The sequence below is a fragment of the Oryctolagus cuniculus genome, chromosome 6 (assembly GCF_051225735.1).
Source record: "Oryctolagus cuniculus isolate XC-2025 breed Fujian yellow rabbit chromosome 6, ASM5122573v1, whole genome shotgun sequence".
In the NCBI taxonomy this organism is placed as follows: domain Eukaryota; kingdom Metazoa; phylum Chordata; class Mammalia; order Lagomorpha; family Leporidae; genus Oryctolagus; species Oryctolagus cuniculus.
Genome location: NC_142872.1, coordinates 121,682,160 through 121,704,407, shown reverse-complemented (window position 1 = coordinate 121,704,407; position 22,248 = coordinate 121,682,160). Strand labels below are relative to the sequence as shown.

At 39.7% G+C, this 22,248-nt stretch overlaps 1 long non-coding RNA gene across 3 annotated transcripts in view; it reads right to left on the bottom strand.

Annotated features, from left to right (window-relative positions):
• LOC103348092 (uncharacterized) overlaps nt 1-22,248 on the bottom strand; it is a 377,752-nt gene that overhangs the window by 15,679 nt on the left and 339,825 nt on the right. Inside the window, exon 3 of one of the 3 annotated variants that reach the window (XR_016235841.1) lies at nt 7,816-7,901. The exons of 1 other annotated variant lie outside the window; for it this stretch is intronic. This is a non-coding gene — a long non-coding RNA (uncharacterized LOC103348092). Of the gene's footprint in view, nt 1-7,815; nt 7,902-16,541; nt 16,693-22,248 lie in introns of those variants that run through there. One more of the 3 variants, XR_016235840.1, reaches the window with a different exon arrangement.

Below are 22,248 nucleotides of genomic sequence, written 5' to 3'. Positions count from 1 at the left end.
GGCAGGCACTGAGGCACAAGGGATTAAGCTACTGCTTGGGACACTACACCACATATTGGAGTACCCAGTTCAAATCCTAGCTAATCTGCTTCCAATACAGCTTCCTGCTAATATACCTGGGAAACAGAAGATTATGGTTCAAGTACTTATGTCTCTGCCACTCACATTGTAGTCCTAGATAGAGTTCTGGCTTCTTGGTTGCAGGCTTAAGTCTGGTCCATCCCTGGCTAATGTAAACATTTGTGGAGTGAACCAGTGAATCAAAGATTTCTCTCTCCCCCTTCTTCCTTTCTCTCTCTCCATCTCTCCCCCTTCTCAATCACTCTGCCTTTCAAATAAATAGAAAAGTCTTTTTAAAAAATGTATGAATGTCATATTTTTGGTCTGTAGGTATTCATAAATGTTGTCTTCACTGATACTCCTTATATAATAATATACCTTTCCTTCCACATTTATGATATTTGCCATTAAGCCCACATAATATGACATTAATATATTCACCAAGGCTTTAAAAATTAGCATATGTATATATACCTGTGTTTATATTTATATATGAAGCAAATATGGCAAAATGTTAACATTGTTAAGTCTGTGAGTGCTCATTGAACACTTCTTTACTCATTTCTACATTGTTTGAAGTATCTTAAAATAAAAAAACCTACTTCATCCAATAGTAGGAGCATTCTTTTCTTTTTTTTTTTTTGTTTTTGCTTTCAAACTTTTATTTAATGAATATAAATTTCCAAAGTACAGCTTATGGATTACAATGGCTTCCCCCCATAACGTCCCTCCCACCCGCAACCCTCCCCTTTCCCACTCCCTCTCCCCTTCCATTCATATCAAGATTCATTTTCGATTCTCTTTATATACAGAAGATCAGTTTAGCATACATTAAGTAAAGATTTCAACAGTTTGCTCCCACACAGAAACACAAAGTGAAAAATACTGTTTGAGTACTAGTTATAGCATTAAATCTCAATGTACAGCACACTAAGGACAAAGATCCTACATGAGGAGTAAGTGCACAGTGACTTCTGTTGTTGACTTAACAAATTGACACTCTTGTTTATGGCATCAGTAATCACCCTAGGCTCTTGTCATGAGCTGCCAAGGCTATGGAAGCCCCCTGAGTTCACCGACTCTGATCATATTTAGACAAGGCCATGGTCAAAGTGGAAGTTCTCTCCTCCCTTCAGAGAAAGGTACCTCCTTCTTTGATGACCCATTCTTTCCACTGGGATCTCACTCGCGGAGATCTTTCATTTAGTTTTTTTTTTCCCCAGAGTGTCTTGGCTTTCCATAGGAGCATTATTTTCAAATATACACCATATACAGGAAAGGAGCATTATTTTCAAATATAGACCATATACAGGAAAATGAAGTCACTACCAGTAAGTTGAAAATAGTTTAAATCACTCAAATATATTTCTTGCCACAACTAAAATAAATTATCAATAACTTAAAAAAGGTATTTGTGAACCCTAAAAGTTTTAGAGGTTAACTAATATCTTTTAAAATAATTTGTGAGGAACTCACAGAATATTTAGAAAATATGTTGATTTAAAATAAAAATACAATATTGCCTTATTTCAAAACTTACTTGAAAGTTACAATAAGTTAAGTAAGTATAGTATTGGTGTAAAAAATGGACATACATAGATTGATGGAATAAAATAGAAACTCTGCAAATAAATTCTTATAATTATGGTCTAATGCTAAATATTCTAAGATAAGTCAAGAGAAAGAATAATATTCTTCAATTGACTGTGCTTGAGTCAATTGGAAATTATATATATATATATATATATAAAGAATTAAGTAAGACCCATGTATCACAAGCATGCACAAAACTTAAAATAGTTTAGCTAAAATCTCTTAGCATGTATCAATGGTTTGTTCCTTTTGCTTGATAAACAGTAGGACAACAAAATTATGATTCAGGAAAGAAAAAAGTCAATTATGTCCTCCATCAAAATTGAAAACATCACTAAGAAATTGAAAAGATAAGCTACAAACTGGGAGAAAATATTTATAAGCACATATCTGAAAAAGACTTGAATTCAGAATATATATATAAAGAACTCTTAGAACTAGATTATTAAGAAAACAAATCAGGGCCAGCGCTGTGGTGCAGTGGGTTAACACCCTGGCCTGAAGGGCCGACATCCCATATGGGTGCTGGTCAGAGTTCCGGCTGTTCCACTGCTGATCCAGCTCTCTGCTATGGCCTGGGAAGGCAGTCCTTGGGCCCTTGCACAAGGGCCCACAGGAAGCTCCTAGCTCCCGGCTTCGGATCTGCACAGCTCCATTGCTGCCAACTGGGGAGTGAACCATCAGATGGAAGACCTCTTTCTCTCTGCCTCTCCTCTCTCTGTGTAACTCTGACTTTCAAATAAATAAATAATTTTTAAAAAAAGAAGACAATGACACAATTAAAAGTAGAAATTATATTTTATTAAATAGCAGTTAAGATAAATAGCCATTAAGTGTATAAAAATCTCTAAGATCATTAGTCATTAGGGAAATACAAATTAAAACCACAATATGATACCATTATATAATCACCAGAATGGCTATAATGAAAAAAGACTAACAATCTTAAGAATTAGTGAGGATGTGCAGAAATCAGAACCCTCATATACTGATGATAAAAATGCAAAATGGAACAGACACATTGGAAAATGTTGGCAGTCTCTTTTAAAATCATGTATATAATTCTCATATGACCAAAAAATTCCATTTCTGTATATATGTGTGTATATATACTTGTATATATATACATACCCAAGAGAAAAACAACATGTGTTCACAGAAAGCCTTGCACATGAATTTTTATAGCAGCATTATCCATAATAGCTCCTAACTGGAAAAAAATTTAAACACTTTCAAACAAAATGTGATATATCTATTCAGTGGAATACTACTCAGGTATGAAAGAGGAAGAAACTCTTGATATGTGCCACATGACAGGTGGGCCTCAAAATCACCATGCTAAATAAAAGAAGACAGATACAACAAAACTACATATTATATGATTGTATAAATATACAACTTCCAAAAAGACAAATTCATAGAAACAGAAAATGGATTACTGTGCTTTAGGCTGGAATTAGAAGAAGAGGTTGAATACAAGCAGGCATGAAGGAACTTTTGGGTGAAAATGTTCTCAAATTGGATTGCTGCACAATTCTATATGCTTTCTAAAAATCTTTAAATTATACACATTAACTGGGTGGATGTTATGGTATGTATAAGAGCCTCTTCTTAAAGCTCTTTTAACAATAATTCAGAAGAATTAGAATCTGAATATAAAAAGGCTGTGCAACTTTTCATTCATGTTTTCACATATAAAAATGATGAGGATCAGAGAGAGAAAGTAAATTCCTCAACGTCACTGAGCTGGTTTAGTGAGTCAGAACCAGAACTAAGAATTCCCAACCAATGAAGTTTTCACTATAAAGGTTCTAGGGTATCACATAGGCCAACTGCAAGAAAAATTCAAAGGAGTCAATGCTTTAACTCATTTCTAGGGGGAAGAAAAGTGAGTACAAATTGATGATAGGTCAGTAGAAACATGAGAAGATAAATATTGTAGGCATTCAGCATCCACAAATCCTAGTCACTTATATCCACACATAAATTATATAACAGCACCTGTGTGTTCTGCACTATCTTCCCTCTTATTCAGTGTTGACCATGCTCGCTGCATGCACAAAAATCCAACATAGCTCACCACAGAAGCCCTTTGCCTTCCTCAATCTCAGTTTCACTCCATGGTGTGCCTTCCTCATCCTGTTGCTCAGTTCAGCTTGCTCCCTCAGTAAGTACTTGGGTAGTCCATAGAGTTCACAAGCTCAGCTGTTGCCATACCATCCATTTAGCTCTAGACCAACATAACAACACACTGCCTTCCTTCTCCTCACTCTTCCTAACTCTATCAAAGGCCTCAGTATTTATCAAAGAAATAAGAATCTCAACTCCATACACATAAAATGATTGGAGCCTATAAGATGTGTTGATTTTTTTTCTCTTTATCTAGAGATCTAAAAGCAAAATATTCCTTAAGCTATTTTTTAAACTTGGGGTAGATGAATGGAAATCCATGTTTTTGCTTTTAAGCTATGGTACTTGGGAATAAGAAGTAAAAAAGAAATTTTTCTTAAACACCAAGACTCAGCTCCTTTCTCTGTGGCTGCATTCAAGTGAAAAATAGAGAGCCCTCTGGTGGTAGAATTACTAGACTCATAATAAGCTTCCTATCACAAATCTTCCTTCATATTTTAGGGACAAAAAACTATGCCACATGCAGAAGTTTCACAACTCTTAATTGTCACGGGGACCTTTTATTCAAATGTGTGTAGCTTTCTACTTCATAAAGCTCTTCTTGGCATGGAAGGGGCGGGTGGAATTTCTTAGTAGTGTTTTCAAGTTAATAAATATTTAAATTCAAGAAATAGCACTTCCTAAATTATGTCAAAGTAGATTAGAGATTAGAAATAAGTTCCAGGATCATTCTTATGGTTAGAAGTTCACTCTGATAGTCCTGAAGACGCTAAAATAGAAAATAGCTTCAAATATCAAAATATTATGCAAATATTATGGTTTATTTGCAAAATTTATTCCATCCTATCTCAACACTTAAATCTCTTTATTGTTAGATGAAATTGGTCCTTTGCCTAGTACCAGGTAAACACGTAGCTTATAAGGCTCAATGGGCTGAGATAAATGATACTATCCCTTTTACAACATGTCTTCTGTTACCTAAGAATCTATTTTTGGACCACAAATTCAATTAGCTGTTTTAGAAGAGAAATCTACCCTTGGTCTCCACTTTTATGCCCCCTCACTACAGGAAAAAAAAAAAAAAACATAGATGCCATGGGCATACATAGACATAGTTGAAAGCAGTGAAGGTAGAATAAATGACTGGTAAAATAAATGAAGAAAAGCAACAACTGCCAGAAAGTTGATGCTGAAAGTTTTTGTTCTGTTTTTTAATCATCTAGGGTTCAGTCTGAAATATATGGACTCATCTACTGCCAGTTAAGAGGTATTACCTTCTGAAAGTAGATTTGCTTCAAAGACTTGGGAAACACTGGCGACATGAAAGGTCAGAAGTGGGTTAGACACGTACGTTTTACGGAATTCGCCACCTAACTATTACTTGGGTTATTCCTTAGAGCTCAGACTGGATAGTTCTCAGTCTCATGTTTTATTTCCAGAAAAATCAAAAGTCCCCTCTCCTCTTCAGGTTCACTCACACAAATTGCATCAGTTCTTAAAGAAAGCCATACCTCTAGACCTCACAAAGAGGTATCTATTACCAGGAGCTCCAAGCAAATGTTCTTTTAATTAGCTACATTTATCTTTAATGCCTGTTTTGACAGAAACTCTAACATAAACATACATTACCAATACATAAAACCCAGCTCAAAGTTTGGTTAATTTTTATATTTGACAGAGCCTGTTAGAAAAAAATAACTTTGACCTTTCTCAGTCTTTGTGTGATGTCACTGCGACCCAGCCTCAGAACCTAAAACAGAAACGGTGGCATCTGCAGCTAAAGTACAATAATGATTCTTAAACTGCTCCTTAAAAGTGGCAATAAAAACCCTAATAAGACCTTTGGGTCTTATGTCGAAGCAGCTGCAAAATCAAGTTAAATAATTTCTGCAAGGACTACAGTAATTATAAAACTGATTAAAGTTTACCTACACTTCATTCCTAGAGGGTTTTCACCAAGGACTTAGAAACCAGATGGTTCAAGACTGTGTATGATGGATATATTCCATGAAGCATGTCCGTTGTCATGGAAACAAGCGAAATAACATCATCTTTACTGTCTATTCCTTCACAAAACCATGCATGGAAAAGTGCTGCCAATTTAAGCAAAAGTAAAGTGAATGCTTGGGTAACAGGTCAAAAGCCAGTGCCTGTACCCACATTTAATACCAAAGGCCAACTGTTGAATTCACTTAAATGTCTTCTGTGAATCTATTGACTTTCTACAGGGATGTTCAAAAAAATCGTCATACTATTTGGAATTTTAATATGCCAAAGAGAACTGAAAAAAGTAAAGATCCCTAGGGGCTGGGGCCAGCACTCAGAGCTTGCCCCTCTCCTGGACGAGAAAGTGACCAGAGATCTGCTTCTCCCCAGAGCTGATTCCTCCAGCACACCCTGACTTATCCCTACCCTTAAGCTAAGGAATAATTTCGCCAAATTTATTCTTTCCCTTTTCAGCATCTTCAACCTCAACCACAATAATAATAAACACTGAAAATTTATTGAGCACCTACTCTGTGCCTGACGTGTATCATGAATTTCATCCTCACAACTGCTCTGGGACGTATACACATCATTGTTATTCCTCTAGGGCCAGGTGCCTCCAGGTGTTTCTCCCACATATGTCCCTAAAAGGTCCCTACAACTGAGCAGGGTTTTGGAGTCAGACAAAGGTTATATCCCAACTTGTCAACCTTACAAGCTGCACAATCTTGGGGCAGACTGCCTAATCTCTCTTAGTCTCAGTGTCCCCAACTCTCAAATGGCAGTAACATTTTACAGTGTGGGGGTGCTGTGAGAATTAAATGGGCTATCATATGTGAACAGTGTCTAGTGCCATCTTGAACCTATGGCATTAGGCTCAGTTTCAGGTTTGTTTGTTTTGTTTTTTCTAAGTCCCTCTGATACACTTGTGTCCCTTTTCCTTTGCTTCTGTAATGTTGGCTCTCTCAGTGTTGGCACATCTCTGATTTCTCATTTTTAATTTCGATCATAGATTATTTTCCTTTTCATTTACAATTTCCAGGCCTCATTTCTTTATTTGTAGGTAAAGTGAACTGAATCAAATGATCTTAAAATTCTAACATCGTAAGATTTCCATGAGATTACTTTTCCTCTCTTGTGCCTCACACACTCTTCAAGCTTAAGTGAGTGGCGGGACACTTGTATTCCATATCAGTGTGCTTGATCAAGTCCAGGCTTCCCTACTTATGATCCAACTGCCTGCTAATGTGCCTAAGAAGTCAAAGATGATGCCCCAAGTACTTGGGTCCCTATTACTTATGTGGGAGACTTAGCTTGAGTTCCTGGCTCTTAACTTTGGCCTGGCCGAACCCCAGGTATTGCCGGCATTGGGGGAGCAAACCAGGCAGTAGGAGAGCTCTCTCTATCCACCATCTCTTTGCCTTTCAAATAAATAAATCAATCCTTAAAATATAAAAAAAATGATTAAGTGAACCAATGTCCTAGTGATGGGTGAAACTACATCTGAAAGTAAATGCTCAACTGATTCTAGCCCCAATCTCAAATTGACAAAGGAAATTTTAAAATTAGCCAAAAGAAAAAGTGTCCCAATAGCTTCTTTTTCTGGTCTCCATTTTAGCACCACTAGTTTTGTAGTGGCTATACGGCTTCAAACCCTGCAGTGATATTGCCTCCCTTTTCAAATCCATGCCCTGTGCCCAAGTCACACATCCCGTGAAGTCTTTCTTCACAGAATCTCTCAGGGGTGGCCCTTCCTCTGCATGTCCACGGCCATGATCTGGCCCCAGAGCCTCCATGCCTCAGGAGCATGCTCAAGGCCATCACTCTGGCCTTCCCCACGTGGAGAACTGAGCATCACTGCCAGTCTGCTCTGTGTTACCCTTCATTCTTCCTTATTGTCTCTCCTCAATTTCTCCATGCTTTATACTCAGGTATTTTTTTCTTTCACAGGAAGACTAACAGAGCCAGAGTTGTCTGAAACCAGCGGACTTGCTGGTGCTCACCTTAATGTAGCTACCAATAACAACCACAAAGAGACTGGCATTACCTTATGTACCAGGCACCGTGCTCCATTCTTTGTTGTCACAATTTCTATCAACACTACCTTTCCAGACAAGGTTCTGGAGATGCTCCTACAAAAGATAGAGGTGCTGGTATCTAACACATGTCTAAAATACCAGATAATAATCTTGTGGTTAATAGCTTTTGACTTTGGGTGGTTGAAGTTACCAGCATCAGGATTCATTTCTTATGTTCTAAAATCTTGGCCACTCTACATATCACTTCACACTGGAGAAACCAAAAACATTCCTTTTCCTAGTCTTCCCATCTGGGGTTTAGACATACTGCCTACACTGTGCCAATCAGATTGAAGTGTCCTATGTTAGTTTTCCATTGTTGCTGTAACACATTGCTATAAACATTGTGTCACAAAACAGTTTATGTTTATTTCTCCCTGTTCTGGTGGTCAATGAGTCTTGTTGGGCTTATGTCAAGGTGCCCACAGTGCTGGCTCCTTCTGGACACTGTAAGGGAAAATCTGTTTTCTTGTGTTTTCCAGGTCGTCAGAGTCTGCCTTCAATCTTGGGCTCATGGCCTGTTCTGCTTCTTGCTTCCTGCTTCTGGCCTTACAACTTTCACTCCTGGCTAGCCCCCACACCTCCCTTTTATAAGGACCTTTCTGATTATGTCAGACCCCACTGAAAACATCATGTCCTCCCCATGTCTAAATCTTTGCCTTAACCAAGCCAACTCCCCTTTTACCAGGTGGGAAAATATATCCATTCACAAGTTCTGGGGAGAGGGAGGTTTGTTATTCAGCCTACAACAGATCTCTAAATTTTGCATTTGATTTTGGAAGCCAATGAGATAAAGCATCCAGGTGTCTGGAGTGTTTATACTGGGCACAAGAGGTGATCCTAGAAGCGGCACCATCAATTTCCCAAGAGCAGCTGCAGCATCCAGTGTCAGCCCCACAGCTGAGGCAGTAGAGTGGGTGTGTCCAGGCACTGCCATGGGGTTTATGTGTGCTCTCAGTCTGGCTTAGTCCATGAAAGTTATTCTGATGCCTCCCAACTCTCTTTGTTCCTACCCTTTCTCCAGATCTCACTCAAAAGCCTACCTAACAGTTCTGTGAGCCAGCTAGCATCTCTCCAGTGCATTCCTGGAATGCACTGTGCATTACATCCAGTGCATTAGATCAATCAGAATGAGTTTCTCTGGCTTGAAACTATGACCACCTATTTATTATTCCTTTCCTGCAAAACCAAAATGAAACTGGCTGTACACAGGACCCAGGAAGTGCTACATCAAGGTTAATTAGGTCTTCTCAGGATTCATCAATTATATATGGCCACAAAATCTCCTTTTCTCTTGGCATTATGTTTTTCCTAAACTGTGTTCCAGAAAGCAGCATTGAAAACACTCCCAATTTTGCAGATGAGGAAATAAAGCCTCAGAGTTTTTAATTAAGTTACTCACAGTAATACAGCTAATATCTGCCAGATCCAGGATTCAAACCCTTACCCAGTTCTAAGCTACTCCATTACACCTCTCCCTTGAAATTACATGTGGAATAATAATTAAAATTGCAAATGAAGTAGCTCTAAATATTTTAGAACACCACAATTCTTATTTTATTTTTAGGGATTCATAACAATTACTGAATCTTGATGTGTGTTTATAAGACACAGACTTTTCCAATATGATAGCACTCCAGAGACAATGATGAATGGAAAAATAGAGACCCATTTTGAGATGATCATCACATACTTTCTATAAGTAAAGATAAATTTACAGAGGTTTTATTTTAATGTTAAACTAGGTAGTTACTTGTATTCTCCTTTTCTATCCCAATGCTCAATTTTAATATGCACCTCCCTTAGGGAAGAGACTTTGGAAAAAGAATAAACTACACTCTTGGCTTCTTAGTTCCCCAATAGGTATTTGTTTCTGTAAACCCAGAGGCAATAGTCTTGAAAGTCTTAGCTTTTCATTTACAAGAATCAAACACTTAAAAGAGCTTTTTTTTTTTTTTAATAGTTCAGAGGTTTGTGGAAGGCTTTTAGCCTTGCATTTAAGAAGCCCACATTCCACATCAGGAGACTTGAGTTCAACACCTGACTTCAGCTGACTCCAGCTTCCTGCTAATGTAGGCCCTGAGAAGCAGTAGTGATGGCTCAGTAAGTGGGTGTCTGCCACCCACATGGGAGAACTGGATTGAATTCCTGGCTCCTGGTTTAAGCCCAGCCTGGTTCTGGCCATTGCAGGCGTTTGGAAAGTCAACCAGCTGATAAGTGCTCTCTTCCCTGCCCCTTCTCTCTCCATCTCAGATAAATAAATAAAAATTTTAAATAAATAATAAAATGTAAGAGGTTGATTTCAGCATTACAACCAAATTCTACGGAACCCAGAACACTTAATTCACACCATGAATTCAAGGAATGTAAGGGCACCTAACCAGCAAAAGGAGCAGAGGGCTCCATCATCTCATGAAAGATGGGGAGAGATGGACCCCAGCAGGGACATGATAAAAGGAAGCTCACAGATGCTTGAGAGAACCCGATCGATTACACCTTTTCCAGCTGCCTCCTGGAGCATAGACTGGAAATCTGCCAGCCACATAGGAATTGCCTACAATCCTGATTTGGCTAATTAATTACCTCCCTTCCTACTAGGGGACTAAGTGTTAAACTAGATTTAGTGATTTAATACCAAGCGCAGATGGCACCTAAGCAGTAGGGAAAAAATATTATCGAAGACCACCTCTAGGAAAACAGACTTTAAAGAAGTCTCATGTGGTTCTGGCATTCCCAAGTGCTTGCAGGGAAAGCCCCAGCCTTCATGCTCACAGCAGCCCCTGCCTGCAGAATGCACTGAAGAGGCAAACAGACCAGAGCAGCCTCAGGGTGAAGTGAGAACACAGCAACAGTCAACACCTGGGAGCGGCAGTGAGGCCGCTGACTCCAGCAGCAGGTGCTGCAGACTTGAGCAGCAGCACCCAAGTCCTGGTGGGATGAGCTGCATCTGGGAACAGGCCTGCCTCCCACCCCACCCAGGCATGTGCCCAGTTTGCTGTCACTACCCCTCCAACATCTAGATGGAGGGAAGAATCCTCAGTTGGCTAATTAATTATCATCTCCGTCCCCTCCCTACTAAGGGACTATGTGTTAAAGACTACAAGGTAGTGAATATTCTGGAACTGGCAAGATTTCTATGGCCAAGCTGAGTTTTTAATTCTAGGCCAAGGCTAGTTTTTAATAAATAAAGCCACTGCATTCTTTTGGTATCCCTGGGTTTGTGACTGTGTACCATTCATACTCAGTTCATAAGTCTTAAGGAAATGAGGGCTTCCTGTTGGGATGCTATGACTTGGTAGGCTATTTTTTATTATTCAAATTGCACTGATATGCCTCATTTATAATGTTATGAGTCATAAACTTGAAAGAAGGTTTATTTCCATGGTGGAAGGAGTAACCGTGGAGCAGGTGGGCATTGGCCCTAACAGTGGCTAAGAAGCATGAGAAGGCCCCACTGGCAACCTCTTTACTTGTGTAGGCAGGAGCAGTGGGCCGACAGGCAGCTTACAGGCGACCTGAAACGGCTTTGTGAGCCACTCATGGCTCATGAGGGAACAGGTGGGTAACCACGGGTGTGGGGGAGGAAGCAATAAAAATGCATGAGTGTAGAAGATATTTGGAATCAAAAAAAGACAAAATAAACTATCGTTTCATTGAAAAAGGAAAAAATGTAAACATCAAGAAATATATTGTGTGGATACACAGAGGACCCTTCAAAGATATGAAAGCAGAAAAAAAAACCACAATATTATTTTCACTAAGCAGAAAAAGGGAAGGAAACCAACTAAGGAAACAATGAAATGAGGCTTTTAGCAGAGTGCTGGAGATCAGACTACATAGATTAACGCTGAAGAGAAATTACGACCTCCAGAAATTAAAGAAGGGTAAAACAGGGAAGGATATAAAAGGATATGACAATAACCCAAAAGTTCTCATAAGAAATTGGTGTTCAATATTTTTATATGTTAAAGAATGTATTTTTTAAGACTTATTTATTTGAAAGTCAGAGTTACACAGAGAGAGGAGAGGCAGAGACGGGGGGGGGGGGGGTTCTCCATCCGTTGGTTTACTCCCCAATTGGCTGCAACGGCCAGAGCTGTGCTGATCCGAAGCCAGGAGCCAGGGACCTCTTCCGGGCCTCCCACATGGTGCAGGGGCCCAAGGACTTGGGCCATTTTCCACTGCTTTCCCAGGCCATAGCAGAGAGCTGGATCAGAAGTGGAGCAGCCAGGTCTTGAACCGGCAGGCCAGGGTGTTAACCCACTGCACCACAGTGTCGACCCCATATGTTACATAATGTATTTTTAAAATTTTTAATGTTAAATAATCTTCCAAAGGGAACACAATCATTGGTGTAGCAAAAAAAAAAAAAAAAAAAAAAAAAAAACCTAGAATTGGTTATCATAGGCTAGATGCACTAAAATGTCTGTTAAAATTGCTTTACTATTAAAAAAAATCATCAACTGAAATATACTCCATGGGTCCAAATACTGTGGATTGTAGTTAATATAAAATAGTACCTTTTCTACATTAAAGCTAATCCATGAGCCGTCTTACTAGACTATTATTCTCTCTGGTGTAGACACACACAACAAACAATGGGTGCACATCTTCTTCAAAGCCCAAATGAGGCAGTTCAAGACATTCATCCTTCAGTTTCTCATTTTAAAAGGGGAATTATATAACAGGGTATGGTTGGAAGACAAGCAATTCCAGCAACTTGAGTTACATTGCCAAGATATCACTGGGCAAATGCCCACTCTACTCCACCAACTCAATTAACTACCTCCCACCCACCCACACAGACACACATAGATTGCTTTAAAGGGAACAGGAGAGTTGCATTCATAAGAGAAAAGTACAATATGAAAAACTAACGCCTATATAAGGCCATAAAGATTTTTCCATCTCTGATTGCTGGTTTTTTTGTTGGTTTGTTTGTTTTGTTTTTTGTGTTTTTTTTGTTTGTTTGTTTGTTTGTTTTATTTTGTTTTTGACAGGCAGAGTTAGACAGTGAGAGAGAGAAAGACGGAGAGAAAGGTCTTCCTGCCATTGGTTCACCCCACAAATGACCGCTACGGCCGATGCTCTGTGGTCGGCTCACCGTGCTGATCAGAAGCCAGGAGCCAGGTGCTTCTCCTGGTCTCCCATGGGGGTGCAGAGCCCAAGCACTTGGGCCATCCTCCACTGCCTTCCAAGGCCACAGCAGAGAGCTGGACTGGAAGAGGAGCAACCGGGACAGAATCCGGCACCCCAACCGGGACTAAAATCCAGGGTGCCAGCACCACAGGCGGAGGATTAGCCTAGTGAGCTGGGGTGCCGGCCTGATTGCTGTGTTTCTATAAACTGTGAAAATAGTAAACCAATACTTAAGGAAGGGATTGGAATGAGCCAAAAGACGTAACAAATCCTTTCCTTTGCTCTAAGTTTAATGGAGAACATCTACAGAAACTATTGGGGGGACATGGGTGTTTCTAAACTTCCATATCCTAGGAAGACTGGAGGGGTTGGTGAATTCCATCAGAAATGAAGCTTTTGCATTGCCCCCACAATGTCTGTAGTATTTCAAACAAAATGTTTGGGATTCAAGGCAGTGCTTTTTCAAATAGGAGCAGACAGATTTTCAAGGTGTGATCTACTTAGCTTCCTTATTACAAGAAAATGCCTGACTCCTTCGACTTACCTGAGTTAATAAATTGCATTCTTGTTGACAAGAAGAATAATAGCTTTGAAGTAAATAGGCACACCATGCTTAAAAGGCTTACTGTGTTTCCATACTGCATTTTCATATACAATACCAACATTATTCCAGATAGGCATTTAAAAGGATAGATACGTACCTGGTCATTTAAAATAAATTATGCATTTACTGGTGCCTGAGCACGCAGATGGTCCATTTACCACTTAAGGGGACTTGCCACTGTTTTTGAAGCAATAAAACTTTCTTTTTCTCACTTTCTTTAACTTCTTATTCTCTTTCATGATATTCACTCATACTATGAAACTCTCCAGGCACTTAAGAAGCCATTAAAACGGAGGAAATTTCTAGTTCTCGTAGAATGTGGATCTGATACTTGTTTTTAACCACACAGGTGAGCTGAGAAGGGAGGCACAGAGATTTACACTTCCACAGGAACTTGACCTTCAGTTCAAAGGCAGGTACACTCATGTCAAGTCACTTCAACTAGTCCCTTGCATATATGAAGAGCTCCCACCCATTGGCTAATTGATTCATTAGCTGGCTAACATAACAAGCTCATCTTACCACTTTTGTTTGGGCTCCAAATGTTGAAGGGAAATTAAGAAAGCATAAAGAATACTGGAGGCCCTTAGATAGCAGAGAGTGCAACCCCCTGATAAAAAAAAAAATGTTAGATATCACCTACTGTAAAAACTCTATGCAAAATGTAGCTGAAGATGGCTTTCCAGAATCCCAGATATTCTTTCACGTTGACTATATAAAATACTTAACTAGGCTTCATCAAGAATATTTGTAAGATAAAAATCTGGGTGCAGCAGGCATGAGTATATCATCATGCTACTAAACAAAGCAACAATTTCCAAAGAAAGCTATAAGAGAACAGGAAAATATATGTACTTTTTAAAATAATATTTCATAAAAATCTATTTAGCAGCTAACATTTTTCAGTCCTGGTCTGGGTACTGGAGATACCATACTGAATAAAGATGACCAAACACCTGTCATTAGAGACAGGAACAGATGATGTAAAAGTATGAATAAGAGTTTCAAATAGGGATTAGAGAGGAAGAATCTACATCAGGGACAGAGAGTAATATTAGAACAACTTATTGTTTCTGATACCATTTTATTTCATTGACTAATAGAAAGAATTACATCTGTGAGTTGTAAATTTGTCATTGATGGAACTGAGATTGCCTAAGTGATTGGAGCTAAAGAAAACTGAGTAGAATGATTGTAGCAGTCTGTTTTTTATTATTATGAGTCAGAGTCACTTAACAGAGAAGAGAGGTTTATTTAACTCATGGTTTTGGAGGCTCAAAGTCAAAAAAGCATGGCGGCTGGCGCCACAGCTCAATAGGCTCAGAAATTTAGGCTGGCGCCGCGGTTCACTAGGCTAATCCTCCACCTTGCGGCGCCGGCACACCGGGTTCTAGTCCCAGTCGGGGCGCTAGATTCTGTCTCAGTTGCCCCTCTTCCAGGCCAGCTCTCTGCTGTGGCCAGGGAGTGCAGTGGAGGATGGCCCAAGTCTTTGGGCCCTGCACCCGCATGGGAGACCAGGAGAAGCACCTGGCTCCTGCTATCGGATCAGCGCAATGCGCCGGCTGCAGCGCGCTGGCTGCGGCGGCCATTGGAGGGTGAACCAACGGCAAAGGAAGACCTTTCTCTCTGTCTCTCTCTCTCTCACTGTCCACTCTGCCAGTCCAAAAAAAAAAAAAAAAAAGAGCATGGCACTGACTCAGGTGAGGCCTCTGGCTGCATCTCATCACAGTTGACGATATCACAGTGGCAGGGGATCATGTGAGAAGAAGAAATCACTCAGTAAGACTGGGGTCCCGTGGGAACTCCCTTCCTCCCTTCAATAGGCACAGCCCCAGTGACCTAACAATCTCCCACTAAGTCCTAACTCTTAAAAGCCTAGTACCTCTGAACATCACCACACTGGGGAGCAAGATTCCAAAACACGATCCCTCGGGGGACACATATCCAAAGCAATATCCAAAATTCAGAATTCAGGCATTGGGTCACATTGCAAGTGTACAGTAGCCATGTGTGGACCAGCATAGACCATTTCCCATCCCCTCAGAACATGTGATCAGGCAAGTGCAGAGCCTTCCTAGGAAATTCTCATTGCTTGGAAGAGAGAAATTGATATGCCAACAAATCCCATTGAATTAAAAAATAATTGCCTTGTTTTGCTCTAACTGTTAAGAGCTCTAAGACCTCATCCCCACACTGGAAACCATAATTTTCATGTTATTTCTTTCATTATTCTCCTTCTCTTCCATTTCTAATTTGCCTGCCTGCACTGCCAGTCCCACTTCTTGAAGCTTTGTATCTCAAGCTCTTTATCACTGCCCCTGATCCGGGCTCAGCCCTACCTCCCAGGTTTATCTATGCTTTGTATCACATCAATCAGGTTCTTGTTTTTTCTCATCATTACAATACATGTTTGCATTGGGAAAGGTCCTTCCCATGGAACCCAGTACACTTCTACCCTTAAAATAACAGAATTCATTAAATTATTCCAGATCAAATATTTCACAGAGTTGTCTCTTTTCCCTCAACCACCTCTACCCTGAGATAATAAGTGAATTCTTCATCATAATAGCTCAGCCTAATAACAGATAAATTCATGATTACAGGAAAGTCAAACTTTTTTCCGTAAGCTTCTTGACCTTGACATGAAGAAAAAATTATATAAATAAATTTCAAATTGTGTTCTGATGGGTAAAGTTTTCTCTTATCCAAATATACCTTTTGAAGCTGGTAGAAAGGACTTGCTGACAAATGTTTCAACACCATGCTTTATTAAAACAAGTTATTTCTGTTGTTTACTATGTGGTTAGACCCTGATGAAAAGCAGATCTTTACCAGCGCATTTCTGTGCAAATTCCTTACCTTTCTGTTTACAAAAGAAAGTGAAGACCTTTCAAGGCTATTTGTCACCATGCCCTAGTAGCCAACAATGCACACTGTCAACTGCTTAAGATTTCACTTCCTAATTAACTTTATTAGAAGCATAAAACCTGTCTGAAAACACAAAGCTGTCCCAGTTGACCTTCCCTCATTCCACCGGACACAATCCCACTTGGGTGAGGAGCATATTGAACAACAAAGTCTTCCAGTGGACTAAGAACCATCCTGCAAACAAAGAGAGTAATCTGAGAAGGCTCTCTGCAGAACAAATTCATTATCTACCTCAGTTAGAACCTTCTGAAAGGATTACAACATTTTTAAGCAGTCTTGCCCCAAACCCATGCATGAATGTTGAAGTTATTCTCAAACATACTTATTTCCTTCATTCCCAAGGTGAGATTCATTTTCACTTAATCACTAACGATATTTCCCAGCTCTTGGCTGAAGGATTCCAGATCACACATGCACACAATATCTCAATGTATTAGTAATGGCGAACTTTAAATAGAATCGTTATTATTAGAAAAAGTGGTATTTTCTTTAAATCCTTGTTTGATTTGGGCATTTGTAACAAAATCCATCCCATGAAAGCACTAAACAACTATTCAAGTATCCTATAATTATTATGCTACTATCTGTTTTAATTGTGAGAAATTCTATTGCCAAAATTGTTTGGATATATTTACCCAAAAAATGCAATCCTGCAGTCCTTTTGGATGCTTTCTCATAAATTCAGGGATTGTTTTGTCCATTTTACAGATAATTAGGAAGAAGTAAGTCACAAACTTCAAATTGTGTAATTTGTCAATCATGCAGCCAGGGAGATTCCTGACTTAAAATGAGGCACACATATTTTAAAGGAAATCTCATACCCTAACCACATTAGGATATTAGACACATCTTCGAAAAGAAAATAAGATAGTTTCTCAGGAAGCAGATACTTATTCATTTCACAATATTCCTAAATTCTTGCAATTTTTTAACTTTTATTTAATGAATATAAATTTCCAAAGTACAGCTTATGAACTACAATGGCTCCCCCCCATAACTTCCCTCCCACCCGCAACCCTCCCCTTTCCCTCTCCCTCCCCGCTTCCACCCTTCCATTCACATCAAGATTCATTTTCAATTCTCTTTATATACAGAAGATCAGTTTAGCATATATTAAGTAATGATTTCAACAGTTTGCACCCACATAGAAACACAAAGTGAAAAATACTGTTTGAGTACTAGTTATAGCATTAAATCTCAATGTACAGCACATTAAGGACAAGATCCTACATGAGGAGTAAGTAAGTGCACAGTGACTCCTGTTGTTGACTTAACAAATTGACACTCTTGTTTATGGCATCAGTAATCACCCTAGGCTCTTGTCATGAGTCGCCAAGGCTATGGAAGCCCCCTGAGTTCACCAACTCTGATCATAGTTAGACAAGGTCGTAGTCAAAGTGGAAGTTCTCTCCTCCCTTCAGAGAAAGGTACCTCCTTCTTTGATGACCCGTTCTTTTCACTGGGATCTCACTCGCGGAGATCTTTCATATAGGGTTTTTTTTTTTAGAATTGCTAAAAATAGTGAGAGAAGAATAACTATGATACACCTATCATTCCTAAATGCATAATTCAGACTTTTTTCTGGTGAAATCACTTACTTCCACAAATATTACTTTTCTAGAAAGCACAAGTTAAATCAGGAAATATTCTGGTTTTTTTTTCTGCACAATAAATTCAGGCAACATTATTGAGCAGGTATCTTGGGATGCATATCCAGTGTCACAATATTGCCAACTCAACTAGGCTACCCAAACCATTATGGCTTATATAATCATCTACTTTCTACCACTAGCATCACTTTGCATGAAAGATAAAAATTCAGTTAGCTATAGGATCATTAAATAAACGGAAAATAGAACTTCCTAAAAATTGAGAGTGAGAATGGGACAGGGAGGAGGAAGAAGGGTTGGAGCGTGGGCGGGAGGGATAGAATGGTGGGAAGTATCACTATGTTCCTACATTTGTGTACATGAAATGCATGAAAGTTGTTCCCAATAGCCTGTAATATCATAAAATAGAGAAGTCCAGGGGTAAGGGACTTCTTGGCAGACAGCAGCTAGAAGACTGAAGAAAATGTAGCATGGATTCAAATACACAGCGATTGTTACTGGGTCTTACTGCCACTTGGTCTCAAGGAAAAACCTAACTAAAGTCCCAGCAGAGATTATCTCCTCCCTCCTATGACTCAAGTGTGACAAAGAATGCCCATCTCGGAAAAGCTCCTGAGACCAGTCTCTGGAATTAGCACTCAGAGCCTTCTCTGGAGCAGTATTCTTTGGCAGTTACTTACTCATCAGCTAGGAAATTTAAGGTAAAACATAAATTAGTTCACTCAGAAAATCCAGGGAGGAGATTCTGAGTTTGAAATCAAATGTACATGATCCTCTTTCTTAAAGGACATTTAGAAAGGCTGGCTAGGTCTAAGTGTTGCCTGGTTTCTGTTCACAACATAGCAGCCATTTGTACAGTGGAAGAGGCAATGACACTAATAATTTGTAATTCATGTGGAGGCAATCTGGTCACTTGCCAAGTCAGTTTAAATTGACTGTGACCAGAAAAATAAAAGAACTTTCAAGGATTGTCAAGAATAAACCAGCCTTGCTGCATGCGAGAATCTGAACAATTATTTATCTAAACATTCACTTGCAGAATAGTTCTTACTTGAAGCCTTGCCTAGTTAAATAATAAGAAAATAGCAAATCCCACCTGAGCCACATTTTATTCCTGCCTATACACATTGCCAAGATGTAAAGAGATAACTATGTGTAAAACTGGTGTGCAGAGCCTGGAACTAGCCAAAAAACAAAGAGAAAGGAAGATGAAAGTGTTTAGAATAATGCAGCTAATTAAATAGTGGCCAAAATAAAGTTTGCTTTCCATTGTTAACTAGGCACAACTCTATCCCCTCAATGAAAGTGCAACTTGAACTGGAAGCTGCATACTAGAATATGAGTTTCAGCAGATCTTCAGCAGGCGAAGGATGTAATGGAGAACAAGTGAAATTCCTCTATGCTAAATCTTGAGTGCAGCAAGAGGAAGGAAGGAGGTGACAGAAAGAAAATATCATTTTTAAGCTATAGTGAGAAACGATGGAGCATGGTGCAAGACCAGGGAAAGACTAGGTTGCTAAAAGGAAGCATGTGCCAGGACATAGAAGGACTGAGGTACAGTGGGCAGAACATTTGGACCAACAAAGGATGTGCACAGGGAGAAACCTTGAGACATTCAGAGGATGTCTGATTAGTGGGAAACTCTAATGTAAAGTTGAGGTTGAATTTGAAGTCAATGGGATGATCTGGTATCACACACCATGAAGGAATCAGGCACCAGATAATTTTACCTGAAAGACTTGCTGTTGGATCAGGAGGCTTCTTTGAACCCAACCCAAGACCAACAGCTCTTGACTTGAGAATCAAACTAAAAACTGATCATTTACCTGCAGAAGCAATATTTTCAGTTATCAAATGGGAAAACTGAAAAGAAGTAGAATCAAAATAGTGATGGCTGAGGTCATGAAAATTTCTTGTGCTAATACGTATTATTAAACACATAGCATCTTTCATCCACAGAGCAATATAGAATCCCCAAAACCAGCTGAGTTGTTACAGAACCCCCAAAACTGTGTTTGCTCATGAACGACGGCAGTCACTGACATCAGGGTGATAAAATAAAGGAAGTGTTCATTGAAATGAGCAAAACAAAGAGCAGGGCAGCTATCAACTAATTCTGGACCTGAGGGGTTTAGGGGCAAAAGTTCTCATGGGCTGGAGTTGGGATGAGAAGTGTCCAGATTTTTGGTTTGTGGTTTTCCCTTGATTGGTCACTGTTACTGTCTTCTCTAGGGAATTTTTATGACAGCAAAGTGGACTTCAGTCAGCCTGGGGTTACACGTAGGTGGTAGTTACTTTCAGTCCCAGACCTGGAATTCCCCAAAAAGAAACCCCTCAAGACAATTCCGAGCATCAGGGTGTCATCTATGGGAGAAGGAAATAACCTCGTGAGTCTGGCGATTAGAACCTTCTAGTGCCAGCTGTACCACTCACTCAATTCAGTGAGTTAATTTTAATATGTGGTTGATTTGCTATCCAAAGGCTGGGCCAGGACACTTTGGGGCAGGCATCGTGGCACAGCAGGTTAAGCCACCTCCCAGAACACCACCATCTCATATGACCATAGTTCAAATCCCAGCTGCTCTACTTCCAACCCAGTTTCCTGCTGATGCATCTGGGAAGGAAGCAGAAGATGACCCAAGTGCTTGGGCCCCTGTCACCCTCATAGGAGACTCATGGAGTTCCAGGCTCCTGCCTTCAGCCTGGCCCAGCCCCAGCAGTTGTGGTTATTTGGATAATGAACCAGCAGATGGAAGATCTACCTCTGTCACATCCTCTATCTATGTTAATCTGCCTTTCAAATAAGTAAGTCTTTAAAAAAAAAAAAAGAGGACACTTCAAGCTAAGGGAGGGAGGCTAGGAGACAGGCCTGAGGGTATCTAGTATCTGCATTCAAGGTACCATTTACTGGCTTAGTTTCAAGGGCAAGATGGACAAATATAAACTAATATCACATAAATTAACATAACCACCTCAACTTTCTTGGTGTCTTAGCTCGTTTTCTGATGCTACAACTGATGACTATAGGCTGGATAATAATAACTGGATAATAATATTACTAAATTTGTTTAGTTTATGATTCTGGAGGCTGAGAACTACAAGAGCAAGGCACCAGCATCCTGTAAGCACCTTCGTGTTACATCTTAACAAGGCAGAGGGCATCACGTATCAACACAGAACAAGCGTACTAGTTCCAGTGTCTCTTCTTCTTTTTTTAAAGCCACAAATGCCATCATGGGATCCCTCCGTCGTGATGCTATCTAAACCTAATTACTTTCCGAAGGTCTTTCCCCCTCCAAATATCATTAACACATGAACTAGAGATGAAGTTTCTAACACAAGAACTTCAGGGATAACACACTCAGGTTCCTTGTTGGTCTTTTCATCTTTGTACTTCTGATCACTGGAACATTGCCTGACACTATAAGTGCTAAAGAAGTATTTGGGGGAGAGAGGAGATAAAGGAAGAACCTGAAATTTTAAGCAATAACTCAAGTGCTTAATGTAGTAATAGTATAATTTTATCTAAATAGTTATTTGTAAGTAATTTGAGCTTTAAAAATTGAGGTCCTCAGAGTTAATGGACAGACACACAAAAACACACCTCAGCTTGTAGAATATAAAACATTGCAAAACTTAGGAAAGGGGTGGGTGCTGTGGAGTAGTGGGTAAAGCCACCACCTGCAGTGCTGGCATCCCATATGGGTACTGGTTCAAGTCCCAGCTGTTCCACTTCCAATTCAACTGTCTGCTATGGCCTGGGAAAGCAGTATAAAATGGACCAAGTCCTTGGGCCCCTGCACCTGCGTGGGAAGACCTGGAGGAATCTCCTGGCTCCTGGCTTCAGATCAGCGCAGCTCCAGCCATTGCGGCCATTTTCAGAGTGAACCAGCAGATGGAAGACCTCCCTCTCTCTCTCTCCTCTGCCTCTGCCACTCTGTAACTCTGCCTTTCAAATAAATAAATAAATCTTTAAAGAAAACTTAGAAAAAATAAAAGTTCATCAGAGATTCCAATTACATGGATAGATTGGAACTCTGAGTATGCCATAATGAATAACTTAACTCAAATGTGTGAGATCCAGTAAGGCTAAATATGGTCTATTTTGGCATTTACCTTT